The sequence below is a fragment of the Phyllostomus discolor genome, chromosome 4, assembly GCF_004126475.2.
Source record: "Phyllostomus discolor isolate MPI-MPIP mPhyDis1 chromosome 4, mPhyDis1.pri.v3, whole genome shotgun sequence".
In the NCBI taxonomy this organism is placed as follows: Eukaryota; Metazoa; Chordata; class Mammalia; order Chiroptera; family Phyllostomidae; genus Phyllostomus; species Phyllostomus discolor.
This window is the reverse complement of record NC_040906.2, coordinates 201,135,806-201,155,366: the sequence shown is the minus strand read 5'-3', so window position 1 is coordinate 201,155,366 and position 19,561 is coordinate 201,135,806. Positions and strand designations below refer to the sequence as shown.

The following is a 19,561-nucleotide window of genomic DNA, read 5'->3' as shown; positions in this document are numbered from 1 at the left end:
GGGAAAAAAACCCAAATTTTAAATTCAGCAATGCTAATTGCCTCAAAGCAATTACATGAAATTACCAAACATTTCTAGTTTTATACTCTCAATGAAATCAAAGTGCTGCCTTTCTTTTAAAAGTCAAGTTCAACATGATTAGCCATCAGGGAAATGCAAGTCAGAACTACATTGTATCAGTCACACTTGCTTATAGTCAAAAAATAGTGTTAGTAAGAATGTGGAGAAAGTAGAACCCTTATACATTGCTAGTGAGAATGTAAAATGGTACAGCAGCATTGGAAAACACCTTGGCAGTTACTTAAGAAATAAAACAGTAATATATAACATGGCCCAGCAATTCTACTATGAGATATGTAATACTCAAGGGAGTTGTAAATACATGTTCACATAAAAACATGTACACAAATGATTATTGAAACATTATTTATTGAAAACTCATTTAAAAAGTGAAAACCACCCAAATGTCCATTGACTGATCAAAATTGAATAAACAATAAGTGTTATCAACATTCAATGAAACATTCGTCATGAAAAAGAAATGTAGCAATACATGCTACAAAATAGAGGAACCTTAAAAATACTATGCTCAGTTTTAAGGAAAAAGCCATATTAAAAAAATGTTACAGGGTTACACTTATGTGAAATGTCTAGAAAAAAAACAAATCAATTGATGACTGTTGACAGTTGAGGGGGAGAATGGTGGGTGGGGAGAAATAAGGAGTACTAATAAGTACCGCATTTCTTTTTGAGGGTAACAAAAAATATTCTAAAACTGAATGTGGTGATGGTTGTACAACTGTACTAAGAACCACTGAATTATATAAATTGGTTAATTATATGGTATGTGAATTACATCTCAAAAAAAACTATTTAAAAATCAAGGGATAATATTGAACAATAATCTCCCCACCAAAAAATTTTTTGTTCTGAAACTTCTCATATGAGCAAAGGATAATACTGCTTACAGAGGAAACAAAGACAAGGTGGGGAATTAGGAAACAGAATTAACTAAGCTTAAATGAATACTGCTTAAAATTTGCATTGTATTGAGTAATGCTCAAATTTGAAATAATACTGTAAGATACTATGTACAAGTTGGGAAGCTAAACTTTGGCCATTACGACACTGCAAAAACAACTTGTACAGACAATAAGAGCAATGGTAAACCAAATTTGTTGGTTAATCAACTAGATATCTGGAAGTTTTCTATATAACCTTCCAGCACCTCTTATAACCTATCCTTCACTGAATTCTATTAATTTTTACCCAGTTTTCTTCATATTTGTCTCCTCTCCTCCTCCAACCATGATCACAACCACAGTCCAAATTACCTTCATCTCTCATACAGAGAACACCTAAATGGATGTGGCATGTCTATCTTTACAGAAACTAATCTGATTAAGTGGTTAACACCACCCACTCTCTGTACCCCTTAAAAAGGTCAATGACTTCCCATTCTTTGAAGAAGCATACACATCTGCATATACAAGGCCCTGCCTGACCTAACTCCTGCCTGCCTCTCCAGTTTCATCTAACCCCTCGAATCCCTCCCCAGCCCTCTGCTCCAGGCACTTGGAGCTTTACCAGTTCCCTAACACGAAACCTTTAAAAAGGGTTTGTTCTCTATTTGGACTACCACCCACCAGGACCGCCTCACTAGCTAAAGCACACTCCTCCCTCTCAGTTAAAGCACCCCCTAGTGAGGAAAGCCTTCCCTAGCCTCTCCAACCAAATCAAAACCTCCTGGTCATGCTTTCATTCAACTGTTACTCACCTTGAAAGCATTCACTGCAGTAATTTACTTATGTGATGATTTAATGACTGAGTATTAATAAAAGACAAAGGATGTAAGTTCCTTAATGCAGTTCAAGTTAATAAGAGGTTAACTCTACACCAAGAGTTATCCAAGTTGAAATCAAGCCTGGTACAGCATACAAACATCCTTCCCTTTAAGTGTCCATAAAGTGTCCACCTGTTGATAATAATGCCCAACCAGGGTTAGAATCTCATCCGATCCTTTAAGAAGCTACCTCTGTCAAACTCACAGGGAATTTTAGTATACCTATAGCCTCACTTCCTACTCTTATGCCAGTCTACTCACCAGGTGCAAAAATAAAGCAAAGAATTTCTTAGTCTCAGGCTGCCGCCCACTGGAGACCCACTCCTGCCCTCTTCTACTAGAGCAGGGTGTCAAACTCATGTTCACTGGGGGCACATCAGCCTTACAGTCGTCTTCAAAGGGCCGAATGTAATGTTAGGACTGTAGAAATGTAACCACTCCTTAACCGTTAAGCTAGAGCTTGGCACGGCCGCTGGGTAGAAACAAGGTGCTGGGCTGGATAAAACAAGGTGGAGGGCCGGATTCGGCCCTCGGGCCTTGTGTTTGCCACCTTTGTACTAGAGAAACAGTTCTAAAAAAAAAAAAAAAAAACCTTGCCTCTGTTTAGGTTGTTTCCTTTGCTCCAAACTTTATCCTCTGTGCAGAGAATAGATATTTATTAAGAATAAATTAAAATAGAACAAATGCACACAAGACGCAGCATTGTGCAAGTTTTACACAGTAGGACCTGGATTTGAATTCCAATTAAGTCACCTTATTACAAGCTGCTGAAGCCCTGAAGCTTAGTATTCTTATCTACAAAATAAAAATAATACTGATCTCACAGAAACATTACATATAAACCTTTTTTAGAACACACTAAAGTAGCTCAGCACTGTCAGCCATTGTTAAAATCCTTCTCTTCGGTGGGTATTCTCCATTTGAATGAATGATATTAAAGGATCGATCAAATATGTCTTCACACAGCTACCCGAAGGTCCTCTCTATAGAAACTTATATTACTAGGGCAAGGAAGATGTATCAAGTTCTCCCTATGGTTGACAATACATGACTTTTCATTTTTCTGTAGTAAGCCCTGAAGTGTCAGTCAAGCATTAGTCCATACACTAGAAGACCAAACCTTTGCTTGCTTTCCGTTTTTTGGTGGGGGGAGCAGGGCAGGGTGGGGGGCAGTCGGGGGAGAATGGGAAAACGGAAGGCTGTGGGGGTAATGAGGTAGGGAAAATATAATTTAGACTTGTCAAACATTTTCAACAGCCTGAAAGGTCAGCTCTCATCTGAGAACCCCTTTCAAAAATGCATCTATGGTAGAAACTTAAGGTCCTACTCAGAGAAATACTGAATGATTTAGCACTTTTCACAGCATCACTTCATACATATGTTTCCACAGTTTCTCTAGATCCTCTGAAGTATCATGTCTTTATTAAATTTGATCATCAGGATACAGGCATAGATGATCTAATTCCTTGCCAAATGCCTGAACTAAAATTTAATATTAAGTTCTTAACTTATAAAGATTGATTTAAAAAAATTATCTTTTACCAACCTGTTACATAATTATCTCTACCCAAAAAAGTCCCTTATCTAATAATTCACAAAATATATTTTCCTTAAATTCAGAAACACAAGAATGACCAAGCTAATTCCCACGTGTCTATTTTTTATTGAAAAATAATGATGTAACGTGTTCCCCTTCCAGGGCACTGACTTCTCGGGACCTTGCTGATGTCTACTAGCCCAAATGTATACCTCAGGTCTCTACTAACATGTACTTCCCTAACAGTTAACTAGCTGTGCTGTATGCAAAAATAAAACCTATGTTCAGCTGTGACTCACCTTACTAAGATGCCCCCAAGCTCTTTCTGAAGTAGGTGGAGGATAAATTTACATATTTAATGAACCAGTATGAGTCCAGCACGTGACATCAGAGAGAGCGTGTCATCATCCAGTTCTCCCTCTATGCTAGTTCCACAGCCAAGTTTAAGTGTTCTGTATGTTCCACCGTTGCTCAACCCTCAGCTCCAAACTCAAATCGTCTAGGACCGCCATCAAAGGCTATTTGTTGAGAATTTTTATGAATGTCACTATAACATTCAGTATTTTAGAAAAAGACTATAGTGAGGATATATGCTTCTAGCCCATTCAAAGCTTCTGAAAACCTCTGTACATGATGCAATGTAAAGACACATGACCTTATTATGTTTAATCAGATCGTGACAGAATGTTTGATAGCCAGTGTTCAATAATAAACCATTATTATCCAGCTAATAACTTATTAACACTGCAATAACATTGCCATTAGGAAGTACCAAGCTTCATTCCATCTTCATACTAATCAAATGTATCAATCTGCCACCCGAAACTGGGAATGTGATTCTCTCTGTATTCTCAAAATTCGGTCTGGACAGAAAACACACCATGGTTTCACAGTGGAAAATGCTGGAGAAGAGGAACAGTTGACTTGGGCACCTTCCTTTTCCTCTCCCTGATGACCCTCATCTCCACACCTCGCTCTCAAGGCCTGGGCTTTCTGCATACTCGTTTTCCCACACATACACTGTAGTCCCTCCATCTACCAGTATGTCTCGGACTCGGAATCCCTGTTACCATGTTTTCCAGAGTCTAAAGTGGCTGCTGATCCTGCTAGTTTTTTTCCATCAAATTATTCCCTTAATTAAGACTATTTTAATTTCACTAGGGCTTCTGGTGCCTGCTATGTCTACACTCTACTTTCTAAACCCAAGATTTCCCCCCTCATACCATGTGAACAAATCTTTACTTATAAAAACACATACATCTGACCCCAGTGATCAAAATGAAGTCCCAGTCTTGACCTGTCCATTCCTCTGGCTACTCAAGACTTACCAATTTAAAGGAAAAATAGTAATCAACAGCTTGGATTTTCAGCCTAATTAATACATTCTTTATGTTTCAATTTCCCAAAGATACACTGAAAAGTGCTCTTTGAACTAGTGACATTTTAAATTTCTATAATATCATTTGTAAGCACGATATCCAATGTATATTATTAGATCTGAAAACAACTTCTTCAAATCAAATCACGATTTCAGGAATCCTTTACCTAAAACTGAGATACTAGATGCTGGCAGCTACTCCAACAACAACAAAAACAAAACTTTCATTTCTAATAAAGATTTGTAAGTCTGTTAATCACTGACCAGGCAAGGGTCATCACAGAAAATATTTTAGGCTTCAGAGGCCATGTGATCTCTAGTACACTGCTTATCTCCACCCCCATAGCAAGAAAGCAGCCATGGACAAGCTGCATATAAATGGACAGGGAGTGTTCCATGAAAACGTGTTTACAAAAGCAGGCCAAGCACCGAATTGGGCAACAAATGAGCACTACCTGGGGGAGATGGACGCTGCAGGCTCATTACTGCTGGAAAGCACGCTCAGGACTTCCCTCATCTAGGCACTGAGTGAGGCCACTACCCCAAACTTAACAAAATGTGTTCCACTGACTGTTACTTCAAGTGAACTCTTCAGTTACAAAAAGTCAGTGCCTTTCCCCATTTGAGCACTATTACATAAATACTATTATCGCCTTAGAAGAGCCCAACAAAGAACTTATTATCTGACATACCCCAAAGAACCATTAAATGTGGGTGAAATCTTCTCCTTTACACACTAGTCTTATGCCTTCAAAGTTGCTGGTTCTATGACCAATGGAACTATTTTCAAGTTGAACCTAACATAACTGAAGTAGTGATCAACCCAATCCATTTTTCCAACAATGGTCCTTTAGCATCCTGAGAGTACTAGTTAGGATCCCTCAAATCTCCAAAGAAGTCAGAAAATCAGAAATCACAAAACTTCCTAGAACCAATACAATCTTGACTCTATCCATTCAGGATAGCATGCTAACTACAGACATCTATCTTTTTCTTCTTCCTGTTGGGAGCACAATAAATAAAAATTTTAAAAGGTATAACAACTCACAATGAAAAGCAGAATGGGGAGTAAAGTAGAATCAGCACACAAAATGTCACAAATTTCCAGAAAAAAAAAGAAATGTAGTAAAGATGGGTGACTGATGAAACAAAAAAGAATACTTAAGCCACCTAACACACAAAAGAAGATATAACCGAAGAGAAAAAGAATTGGTCCTGCAGAATTCCAGATGGCCACCACTCGAATCAAGGTATTACAGAGGACATGACCAACAAGAGTGAGTTAATGCTTTGCCTGTTACTGCAAAAAAGTCAATAATGTTAAAATGGACCATTGAAGAAACTGGTGTAAAAATCCTGCTTAATACTATAATATGAAGGTAATCATCAGAAGAACTAAAACACTGTTCTCTTTACCATGAGAAGAGTGAGCCTCCAATAAAAATCATTTTTTTAAGAGAGAGGGGGAAGGAGGGAGAAAGAAAGAGGGAAACATCAATGTGAGAGAGAAACACTGATTGACTCTGAGGCCTGCCCAGGAATCAAACTGGCAATGTTTCCCTTTGCAGGATGATGCCCAACCAAGTCAGCCATACCAGTCAGGGCCCAATAAAGTATCTTTTGTACTTAAAAAAATGTACACACATATTATATGTGTTTGTTACCTTTAAAAGCATAATTATATTTTGCCCTGCCTGGTGTAGCTCAGTGGATTGAGCACAGCCCTCTGAACCAAAGCATCACCAGTTTGATTCCCGGTCAGGGCACATGCCTGGGTTGCAGGCCATATCCCCAGTATGGGGTGTGCTAGAGGCAACCACACATTGATGTTTCACTCCCTCTCTTTCTCCCTCCCTTCCCCATCTCTCTAAAATAAATAAAATCTTTTAAAAAGCATAATTATATTTTAATACAATCTTGTTCTAACTCCAGCTGCCAACAATGGCCCTCTACTCTACATCTCTCCCCACAAAATGTATGTTAGAAGTCCCAAAGCCTAATGTGACTATTTGGAAATAGGGCCTTTCTGGAGGTATTAAGGTTCAATGAGGTCATAAGAGCTGGGGAAGCCCTGGCTGGCATAGCTCAGTGGATTGAGCACAGGCTGCAAACCAAAGTGTCACAGGTTCGATTCCCAGTCAGGGTACATGCCTGGGTTGCAGGCCATGACCCCCAGCAACCGCACATTGATATCTCTCTCTCTCTCTCTCTCTCTCTCCCCCCCTCCTCTAAAAAATAAAGAAAATAAATTTTTTAAAAAGTAATTAATTTAAAAAAAAAAGAGTTGGGGAGACTTGAACCCATAGGATTAGTGTCCATATAAGAAGAGACACCAGAAAATTGTCTCTCACTGCCACATGAGGACACATTTGGGAAGAGCCACATGGCTACGATGACCTGAGGGTGGCTGTTAGGACCTGGGAGCAACATCTAGCCACAGCCAGCAAACCGAACAAAGACCTCAGTCCTGCAGCAGCCCAGAACCGTATTCAGTGAACACCCTAAGTGAGCTTGGGAGAGAAGCCCATGTCTCAAATGGGAGCACTGCTGGGGTGCACTCTGCTGCCTGGTGAGACCATCAGCAGAGGACTCAGCTAACCAGTGCCTGTATCCTGGCCCATGGAAATGGTGAAATAAATATATGGCGTTTTAAGCCACAAGCTAAGTTTGTGGGAATGTATTACACGGCAACAGAAAACTAATAAAACAGAACAAAACTGCGACTGATTTTTCACTTTCTAACCTGACTATATAGATTTTTATTATTATCTTTATCATTTTAATCTTCACCCAGGGACATGTTTATTGATTTTAGACAGAGAAAGGAAGGGGGAGAGAGACAGAGAGGAACATCAGGGTGAGAGGATGCCTCCCACACACAGCCTGACCGGGTATTACACCCACGACCTAGGTGTGTGCCCTGACTAGGGGCCAACCCCGCAACCTTTCGGTGTGCGGGAAGATACTCCAAACAACTGAGCCACCCGGCCAGGGCTGACTATATAGATTTCATAACTTTCGTAAGTACTTCTGTGAAAACTATTTTTGTAATTCAAAGTAGAAATTAAATTTTAAAATAAAACATTTCTCGACGTGAGGCCAAAATGGAGGTGTAGGCGGACACACTGTGCCTCCTCGCACAACCAAAACTAAGGACAACAAGTATTTAGAAACAAAAACCCACGAGAACAGACAGAAAGTCGAACTGTACGGAAGTGCCGACAACCACTCATCCGGCCGGCGGAGAAGAGAGGGGTCACGCAGGAAAGAGCGGCGGCTGGCAGACCCGGGGCGCAGACCCCGGGCACGGGCGGGGGAGGCAACGAGCAGCCCAGTGAGGCGCGCAGCAGCTGGCTGTCCGCAGTCACACACTCGAGCGCAGATAAACCAGGTGAAAACAGGCAACAAGAGAGACGGCTCAACCCAGGGCCAGAGCCGGGGAAATAAAGCCTAAAGGCACCGATTGAAAACACCTGTGGGGGTTGAGGTGCCGGGAGAGACTCCCAGCCTCACAGGAGAGTTCACTGGAGAGACCCACAGCGTCCCAGGACGTACACAAACCCACCCACCCGGGAACCAGCACTAGACGGGCCCAATTTGCCTGTGGGAAGTGGCAGAGGAGACTGAAATCGGAGAGAGAGCGGAGCAAGCACCATTGTTTCCTCTCGGATCCTGCCCCCACATACAGCATCACAACCCAGCAACTGGCTGCCTTGCCCTGGAGAACGCCTAAGGCTCTGCCCCTCATACGTAACAGGTGCAACCTGACCCCCTTCGCCCCCCCCCCCAAGGCTCAAATGAAAGAGCAAATCAAGGCTTCAGAGCCAATACTTTTAAGCGACCAAGAGATAGCCAACCTATCTGACACACAGTTCAAAGCATTGGTAATCAGGATGCTCATAGAATTGGTTGATTTTGGTCGCAAATTAGATGAAAAAAATGAAGGCTACCCTAAGTGAAATGAAGAAAAATGCACAGGGAACCAATAGTGATGGAAAGAAAACTGGGTCTCAAATCAATGGAGTGGACCAGAAGGAAGAAAAAGACATACAATCAGAAAAGAATGGAGAAACAAGAATTCAAAAAAAAATAAGGAGAGGCTTAGGAACCTCCAGGACATCCTGAAGTGTTCCAACATCCGAATTATAAGGGTACCAGAAGGAGAAGCGGAAGAGCAACAAGTGGAAAACTTATTTGAACAAATAATAAAGGAGAACTTCCTCAATCTGGCAAAGGAAAGAGACTTCCAGGAAGTCCAGGAAACTCAGAGAGTCCCAAAGAAGTTGGACCCAAGGAGGAACACACCAAGGCACATCATAATTACATTACCCAATATTAAAATGAAGATGAGAATCCTAGAACTAGCAAGAGATAAGGGGACAGTCACCTACAAAGGAGTTCCCATCAGACTGTCAGCTGATTTCTCAAAAGAGACTTTGCAGGCAAGAAGGGACTGGAAAGAAGTATTCCAACTCATGGAAGGCAAGAACCTACATCCCAGATTGCTCTATCCAGCAAAGCATTCATTTAGAATGGAAGGGCAGATAAAGTGCTTCTCAGATAAGGTCAAGTTAAAGGAGTTAATCATCACCAAGCCCTTATTGTATGAAATGTTAAAGGGACTTATCTAAGAAAAAGAAAATAAAAAATATGAACAGTAAAAAGACAACAAACTCACAGTTATTAAAAACCACACCTAAAACAAAAGCAAACTAAGCAAACAACTAGAACAGGAACAGAACCACAGAAATGGAGATCACATGGAGGGATAGCAACAAGGGAGCGGGAGGAGGAGAGAGGGGGGAAAAGGTACAGGGAATAAGTAGCATAGATGGTAAGGAGAAAACAGACAGGGGGAGGGCAAGAATAGTATGGGAAATGTAGAAGCTAAAGAACATATGACACATGGACATGAACTAAAGGAGGGAATGTGGGTGGGAGGGTGTGTGCAAGGAGGAAGGGAGTGAAGGGGGGAAATGAGACAACTGTAATAGCATAATCAATAAAATATATTAAAAAAACATTTCTCTGTTTTTTCATAAATAAGTTAAAAAGAACTAGAAATTCAGAATTTTGCATATAGGAATAAGACTTGTTCACAGATAAAGAAATTTTAAAAAGCATATGCACCTAAAAAATATAAAAAACACTTATTCATAAAGATACACGCAGCACATGTTCATTACATTAGTTACAACAGCCAAGACATGGCAACCACCTACACGTCCTTCAACAGATGACTGGACGGTACGTATCTATACAGCGGAATACTCCTTGGGCCCTAAAGAAGATCAAATGTTGCCATCTGCAGTAACAGATGAATCTTGAGAGTATTACTCTAACTGAAATAAGTCAGATGGAAAAGGACAAAAACTGCATGATTTCACTCTTATGTGGAATATCAAACAAAAAATTACAAGCAAACGAACAAACCAAAACTCAGATAGACAAGAGAGTGGTGGTCACCAGAGACGAAGAGGTGGGGGATGAGTAAAGAGGGTCAAACAGAGGGTAATAGATGGTAAGCACACAGCAGAGTATGCAATGTCGAGTTATAATGTTGTGCACCTGAAAATTATGTTATTAATGTTAGCCAACTTTCTTTTTTTAAAAATACATATTATTCACCAACTTTAGTACCTGAGAACCAACACACCTTATTACACGTTGTACTTCAACCAAAAACTAGTTACTATTCTCTATACCCAAAGTTTTTCACTCCATTATATACAAATTATCCTTTCCCACATCACACCAACTTCCACGTTATTTTTGGTATGAGATTACAATATAAAATATTAGGACAATCTAAGCATGTAACAAAGTAACACACAAAATCAGATGCCCTTTACATAAATGTAACCAGAAAATAACATCAGAATTAACTGTATCAGACTCAACGTTAAGAAAAGCACATTCTAAAAAGGGGCCCCTAAACCCCAGGCCATTCATCTACAGTGGTCCTTGGGCTGTTGGGACAGGGCCACACAGCAGGAGGTGAGCGGGTTAGGTCAAGGCTGGGCTGCAGGAGCAGGGTAACCGGTATCCACTGCTGCTCCATCCCATCCTGTCCCGTGTGGCCCGTGTGGGCCCTGCCTCAGCCATGATGACCCACAACTTCAGAGCAGTCACCAGGACTTCTCCTCCAGGCCCTGGAAGCTGACGGCTGCCAAGGTGGACAGGGAGAAGCTAGCTGATAAACTGCATAGGCCATCATCCCTCCCCGAAATGATGTCAGGGAACACAGTTTTAAGAATCTAGCACTGTTCTGGCTTTGGGATCGGATCGCGTCCTGTGCTACAGATGCTTTAAGACACGTAAACAACTACCAAGGAATGCTCAAAGCAGCCTGTGCGGAAGAGTGAAAGCAGGAAAGCAGGAACACTCCAAGGAGGTTATAAACCCGTATGACTGGATCTATACAACAGGTTATAAGGGAATGTTACTTGGAGGGACACTCAAGTTAAAGGTTGTATCTACAACACACAGATCTACACACAGATCAAGTTAAAGGTTGTATCTACTACAAAGCACAGATTAAGTTCTTTGAAGTTCTCCTATTTGAGGATGAACTTCATGATCTTGGAGTTTCAAATCTAAGTGTGAAAATTAGAGTAATGACTTACAGCTTTTTCCTGTTCTTGCGGTTTTTCTTTTTTTTTGGGGGGGGGGGATGAGAATTGGTGGAGTGCTCATCAGAATGAATGACACAAGACTTTACCATGAGGCCGACAAGACCTAGATATTAGAGCAAAGCTGCTCATTTAACGCATGTTCTACGGAATTTACCGGTCAAGGAGGCCGTCTGCGAGAAGCTAATATTTTCTGGAAGAATTCATCATAACCCCACAGGCTCACAAGAAAATGCACCTGTGGAGTAGAATGTGCCCCACCACATGCTTACTGTGGACTCTGATGGAGACCTTGGCTATGTGGGCGGGGATACTTTTATTATGAGAATTAACTGCCTTGGCTACATGCAGATTTTCAGTAGCCTTAAAGGAAAAAACTAAAATAAAAGGTTGTTGCAGGCAAAAATAAGTAAATAAATAAGTCAGTCAAGGCACAATACCCCAAGACTGCCACAAAAGCACTGAGAAGCCTGCCCCCATTTCCAGCCTGAACAAGATCACAGAGCAGGGCTGGCGCAAGTGGCACCCTCGGGTGTCGTGTCTCCCACCGCCTCCAGAGGGGACCGCCTCATTGAAGGGAGACGAGCTCGGGGCCCCCACTGTTCTGCATTATGGTGAGTTGTATGATTATTTCATTATACATCACAACACAGTAATAATAGAAACAAAGTGCACAATAAATGTAATGTGCCTGAATCACCCCAAAACCATCCTCCACCCCCAGTCCGTGGACAAACTGTCTTCCACAAAATCAGTCCCTGGTACCAAAAACGTTAGGGACTGCTGCTCTGAAACAGTAATAGTGGCTTTTTCCCTGAGATTTTTAAATTAAATTGTAAAGAATGTTTGAAATAAAACTCTAAAGATACAAAGATGGGTTAATTTCTACTGAAGTAGCAATATTCTTGAGCCATCACAACTTTTTAAAGAGCAATGGCCGAAAGGATATGCTACAGCAAGGACCCCTTACATCACATCAGGCTTTTAACAAAGGCACAGTCCCCCATCTATACCAACTAAACGGAACAAAGTTTCAAATGCATTTTTGGGGGGGGAACAACTTGCCATACGTAATGGCAAACACAAAGGACACAAAATCTGAAATGTTATAATGCCTAAAAGAAAACCAGTGAGTGAACACAGAAATAACGGTCTTTTTTGGGGGGGTGGGGAGTATACAGTTTTTTCCTAGTTACAAAAACATTTTAGTACAGAAAAATTGGGAAATACAATACAGCACAAACAACAGAAAGTGAAAATTTTCTATAATCTAACAATTCATCGCTCATTTCAAATAGGTCTCCGTCGTTACGGAACAGATGGGGTGCGCTCCTGGAGACAGATGACATTGTAATAAACCAATAGTTTGCAGAGCATGTAGTTAAGTACACAATGAAAGTAATAAACAATGTTATTTGGTAAAGAGTACACAAAACTGTACATCTTCAGAATCTCTAATCCAGAATCCCCTTTAAAAGCACAAGGATATATGGGGAAATGATGTCTGTTTTCTTAAAATTATAAATCTGAAGTAAGCAAACATCTGTCTAGTAAGATCAAACCTGTATAACAAGTTTTGAGGAAAGAAAAAGAAATTCTCTAGTTCAAGAGAGAAAGAAAAAAAAGAAATAATGCCAGAATTTGATGTATGTTAAGTACTAACAAGATTATGACAAATATAAATATTCAGCTGCTTTATAACCATTTACCCTTTCCTGGGGGTTATATGCAGTTTTTTGCACATAAACAACTAACATTTTCTATTATTAAGCAGAATATCCTATTTCTCAAGCATGGCGGGTATCTAAGGTTAATATTACACTTTTTAATACTGTAAAAAGGAAATTATTCAAGAATCTAAGTTATAGTTTAAAATTGTATTAATAACAAAGAAAAATTGTAATCAACTCTCCCCCACACCCCAAAATTTTAAAAACGTAAGTTTAAGCCATACAAACTTATTTGCATGGTCTTCTAATTCAATGCACAAATTTACATCTTTTCCAAATCCTTGGAGTAAAGGGGGCTAAGAAATACTCTTTAAAGAAAAGTACACAGGAGTTACAGTGAGCCAACATGGACTCCGCCAGCAACAGACTCCCTTTCACTGATTACAACTCAACCGCCCAACTACAAAAAGCAACTACCTGAGGACTGAAAAGTGAAACAGCAAGCCAACTGGAAACTAGAGTCAAACTTGAATAAAGACCAGTGATGGGGGGGGCGGTACTGTGTTTGGGTGTTGAGGTAAATTTCATAGTGTTTTGTGTTCCTCTACTATCTCTGGGCTTTGATCCCAGAGCTGGCAGAATGGAACACTTGGCCAATACAAGAAGCAAAACCACTTGAGGAAACCCCCTTTTGTCTAGCCAAAAGGGCTCCTTCATGCTGTGGGGGAGGGGACTCTCCTCTCCTCTCCTCTCCCTCTCTTCCCAGCTCTTCTGAGCCTTGGAGGGCAGCCACTGTGGACACACAGCACCTAAAACCCCAAGAGAAGAACCACCTCCAGAAAGAGGAACCAGGAAAAGGGGCCCTAATTATCCAAAAATATATGATAAGCAGTCTGCATTTTTTTCTCTCTTCTCTCTTGCCACTTCACTCTGAAGGCTAAACCTGTGAGACTTTCTGACCAGAGAAAAAAGAAAAAGAAGAAAAAAAAAAAAAAAAGGGAGGCCCTGGGATCTGGACGTAGCGTGGGGAAACCCAGAGAGAGCTGGAGAAGGCCCCTCCGTTCCATGTGCGAACTAACTGAAGTGCTGGGATCACTCCTGGAATGATGCCTTCATGAAACAGGCCCCAAGAAGCTGAGCGAAGGCTCTGAGAACTGAAACCCGTGTAAACCCAATGCCTAGAAACCAACCCTGGAGTGGCACATGGGCCGGGCACACACCTAAATACCAAAATGAATGCTTTGAAAACTGAAGTGACACCAGAACCACCACAAAAAGGCAGGGCAGAACTTGCATCCGGACCCTGCTTACCAAGCTGATCGCCTGCTAAACCAAACGTTCTTCAGAGGATTTAGGAAAGTCCTACAATACTACAAATGTCCAGCAGACAAACCAAATTTTCTTGATCTCCCCTCCCTCTCTCTTTCTTTCTCTGTTTCTCCCTCCCTCCCCCACCCCTCCAGGAAAATCTGTCCACACTGTTAAAGGGAAAAGATAACAAATGCCAACCCCAAGACAATGTTGATGTTGGAATTATCAAATAAAGACTTTATAGTTATAATCATCCTCATAAAGGAGAAAATGCCTTAAATGCAAAGAAGTTTTCAGCAGAAAAAGAGAAATGACCAAAATAATGAAAATTTTAGCGCTGAAAAAAATTTTCAACACTGAAAAACATTACAGTATCTGGAAGAAAAATGTAGCATGTTGCTAAACACAAGTATAAAATGTTTTCTAGTGACTTCAAATATTTTAAACAAGTGCTCATAATCATGATTATTTTCACATATTATATGACTTTTTTTTAAAAGTTCAGGAAGAGAGATTTTTTTAAGGTATACTAAGAGACAGTTATCCTGATACACATATTACTAAGGTACAAATAAGAAAATGTCTAATATGTTACATGACAAATACAAAACATATGAAATAATTACAACTTTATACTATATATGTAAGAATTAAATGCAAAAACAAGTGTGTATATTAAGAAGCTGGTGTTTGGGAGGACAATTTACCTAACTGTTAGTGGATCAGCATCTCAGTTTCCTCCCCTCATGTTCCCATGTGGCATTTAACAGAGGAACAACATACTAAAGCGGCACTTAAACACGGGTGATCCATGAGGGTCTTAAGGCTTGGCCTCATGAAAACGAGAACACATCGTAATTTTTTTTAATCCTCACCCGAGGATACATTTTCACTGATTTTAGAGCGCGAGTAAGGGGAGAGGGGGAGGAAGGGAGAGAAGGGAGGAAGGGAGAGAGGGGAGAGGGGAGAGTGGGAGAGGGAGAGAGGGAGAGAGGGAGAGAGGCAGAGGGAGAGAGGGAGTGAGAGAGAAACAGCAATGTGAGAGAAAAACATTGATCAATTGTCTCCCTGCAGGTGCCCGACAGGGGATCAAACCCACAACCTAGGCACCTGTCCTGACTAGGAATCAAACCTGTATCCTTTTGGTGGATGGAATAACGCTCCAACCAACTGAACCACCCGGCCAGAGCGAACACATGCCATAATTTAGTGCCAAAATAAAAAATGCTTCTGCAGAAGCTATTCAGACAAATACAATAAAATGTGCATCTTTGGAAACAAAGAATGGTTTAATAAAGAAAACGGAAGTAAAATGGACTGGCTGGAAAAAGACAGCATTCCTGTCACAGCTGTGATTCTGCCTTCACACCACTTACATTTGTAACACGCTCATCAGTAAATCTCTCTTCACAAACAGTCATTTTCAGAAAGGATTGGAGAAGTGACATTTCCCAATGGGAGAGAGCACTACAATCTCAGTGGAATGCTGAGCTTTTCCCCTCAAGAATCGGAGCACCCAAAACAAGACACACAGATGGGAACATACAGGGCACAGCTTTGCATAGTTAACCTTTGTGTTTCACAGTGTTGTAAATGTGCAATGTATAGGATAAGCATATTTAAACCAAGGGGGAAGTGATGAGGACATAGGCTAAAGCACTAATATTTATTTTTATTATTTTAATATTGAGAATAAAAAAGAAAAAATACAAAACATTTTTTAAAATAATTCATTGGATTTCGTGACTGAAAATACATAAACAAAAGAGAGATACCCAGGAAAATTACAAGTTTTAAGTGTGACTGTTTGAGTACACGATTTTACTGCTGACAATAAAGAAAGTGTAAAAGTAAGACATTTGTGGAAAAAGACAAGTTGAGATTTGAGGTGATTAGAATACTATTTCATGAGCACATACACACAAAATACCTAGAAGATAGGAGACTGAATCCCAGAAGAGAAAAACGAAAATACAAGTCATTCCTGAAGAGACGACAGTTGAAGAAACAGAATGAAACAGTCAAACCTCGGGTCTCAAACAATTCAGGTCTCAACCAAGTTGTTCAGAGAAGAAAATGTCTCGGTTGTCTAACAAAACTTCAGGTCTCAATTCTCTCCTAACGGCCCTTTCACGCTGATGCCTATATGGATCAAGTCATGTGGCTCTCAGGAGACAAAGGAGATTTGGTTCTCAAAATGCTTCTCAAAGTTTTTTGGAATGAATTAAGTTCAAGAAGCGAGGTTCCACTATAAGGAAAACCAAACACCAGAGAGAAAGTAGAACAAGAGCTTACTAGGGGTTAGGGTAAAACTATTTCAGAAATAAGACACGAAGACTACAAAGAGAGACACAGTAGCATAATCAAGGAGTAACAAATATTATTATACAGCTCTACAGCAGTGTCAATTATTCAGTACTGTCACAAATGCTATGCCATTTTTACCTTCAGAATGGCCCAGTAAGACTAATGTTTATTATTCTGACTTTGTAGATGTGTAAGCTTAGCTGACTTAACTAAATTCAAACTGTAATGAGTTACAAAGCCATGTCTCAAACCCGGTTCTTCTGGCTACCAAGACACACATTTTCCAAAAACAAGGCAAAAAGGTCCACCCGCTAGCCACCAACCGAACATGCACACACAGTGGAGTCACGGAGTAAGACCGCAGAGAACTGGAGACACACCATTTAACGGCGCCAACCAAATTAATAGCCAAGAGAACGGTAAGCAGAAGACACCAGATTATGAAGCTTAGTATGTCTACTAATCAAGTAACAGCTAAACAAACTCCATTTAAATACGAATTTTAAGCAATTCTCAACCAGGTTTCAGAGTTTTCCAACCCTTAATAAACTCACTTTCTCTAAACAATTCAGTCAAAATACTAAAATAGGCCAACTCCATCCTTCTCCCAAAAGATAAGACACATAGTATTTTAGGTTTGGGGGAAATATTACAAAAGTAATATGGTAATAAAATGCTGAGTGTGAAAAATTCTAAATATTAAAAGCTCCCATTCACTGCACCCTATTCACCTATTGCTCTCTTAAGAAATAACCGCTGTTAAAAAGGCTGGCAGGCTGCCTTCAAGCATTTCTACACATGCGTAATATATATATATATATGTGTGTGTGTGTGTGTATATATGTGTGTAGATGTATGTATACACATGAACTAGATACTTGAAGATCCACATTCTGAAGCAAAATTATCCTCTTCATAACTGTTTAAAATTGATTTTCTTAAAAGTCTTACTGACTTTAGTAAAACAATGAAATTCTTATAAATGTCAACCAGTAATATCATTCGTCCAAAACACATCATGGTCTGTATTCTGTTACTTTCTGTTGCTCAAAAAATTCTCCAACTTGGAAAATATGCTGAACATAACCTAGTATTTTCTCATAATCTCCGTAACTTTTATCCAGTAATAAAGTATGTTATAATGTGGAGATACTTTACAGGGAGACAGATTTTCACAATGACACTAAAAGTTCCCAGTTGTGGCCTTTTTTAAACTTTCTATCCTTCATATTCTTCAGTTATCTCTAAGGAAACTATTTTAGAAAAAAAAAACATTTTAGAAAGCTAAGGATATTAGAACTCGTATCCTTTAGCTTTCCAAATACTTTATGAAGTTATTTTATAATTTTATGTATTCAAACGAATTTTTTTTATTATTTTAAAACCAGCCACTATTTTAAATACATCAATTCTGAAAGGTAGTCAAGGCAGGCATCATTATCCCTAACTTCAAAATGAGTAAATTAGCCCTGGTTAGTGCGGCTCAGTGGATTGAGTGATGGCCTGTGAACCAAAGGGCCATTGGTTCCATTCCCAGTCAGGGCACATGCCTGGTTGCAGGCCAGGTCCCCAGTAGGAGATGGGCAATAGGCAACCACACATTAATATCTTTCTCCCTCTTTCTCCCTCCCCCTCTCTAAAAATAAAATATTTTAAACAAACAAACAAAAACAGATGAAACAGATGTTCTTTTAAAAAAATGAGTAAACTAAAACTTGGAAAACTTGTTCATTATTAGTGTTAACATTTAAGACATCCTAGAGCTTATCCTGTCTAATCCCATTTTTTAAATGGTGAAACAACTATCTTCTTTCTTGCCAACTATAACCTGTAACATCTTACTTTGACGGCAGCCACAATACTTTTGTTGCCCTATCATGCTTTAACATACCCGTACCAGGAGCATTCTAATAGTAATCTACGAAAATCTAAAGGATGTAGTTACAAAGTAGCCACCACATAGCAATGTGAGTATTAAAAACATGCTAGGGATACAAGCATATGGAGTGACTGCACTCCTACAAAAAAGATCAAGACGCACGAGCTTTGCGCTCAAAGGTTGTTTTACTGAGTCGTTAGAAAACTGCTGACTAAGTGAATGTGTCTGTACAGTACTCCCTGCCAAAGAATGCGTGTTGTCCCAGGGCGATCTATTTGGTGAACAGGAGTGGCAGTACAGTAGTCTGTTCCTTACTCTGGCTCAGCGTTAGCATGAGATGATTATAGTCTACTAACAATCACCAATTCCCACTCCCCCTCCACCTCCAACACACATAAACACTACCAAAATCTCATTCAAAAATTCCTTATGGAAAAAATGAAAACAAGAACTGAGACACAGAGAGCAGATTTTTCTTCTAATTTGGCCGCTGAGCATATGCCTCTGATAAACTGTGATTCTGAACAAGTTTTATCAGAAACTTGATTCTTCATCCATAAAATGAGTCTGTTAAAAGATATACTATCCACACAGCTTTTTTCAGATTTAAAATTTGTAATTTCTGGAAAGCAAGTATAAGCATGGAAGTAAACAAGGAACCCAACTATGGAACCACAAACTCAAAATACGCCTATAGTTATTACGCCTAATGCAACTGTAAGGGTCTTTAGCTATCCTGTTCTGAAACCAAAAGGAACTGAAATAATTCTCCATAAGAAAACAAAACACATACATGTAAACACACATACACATATATAAAAATAACTCTTCTGTTTAAATTTTCCTTGGGGTCCAAACTAATCTTTATTTAATTTCAGTTCTTACCTATGTCTTTTACAAACATCAAAATGAAACGTGTAAAATTTACCTCCTCTTATTTTCAGAAATACCAGTAACTGTCAAAAGGCCAAATGAAAAGAGGAAAAATAATTCATTTATAAATC

At 39.8% G+C, this 19,561-nt stretch overlaps 1 protein-coding gene and 1 pseudogene across 1 annotated transcript in view; one reads left to right on the top strand and one right to left on the bottom strand.

The window, feature by feature from the left end:
• The window catches only part of SCAF8 (SR-related CTD associated factor 8), a 77,018-nt gene that overhangs the window by 44,065 nt on the left and 13,392 nt on the right, over positions 1-19,561 (bottom strand).
• On the top strand, positions 10,807-12,549 carry LOC114494086 (annotated as a pseudogene).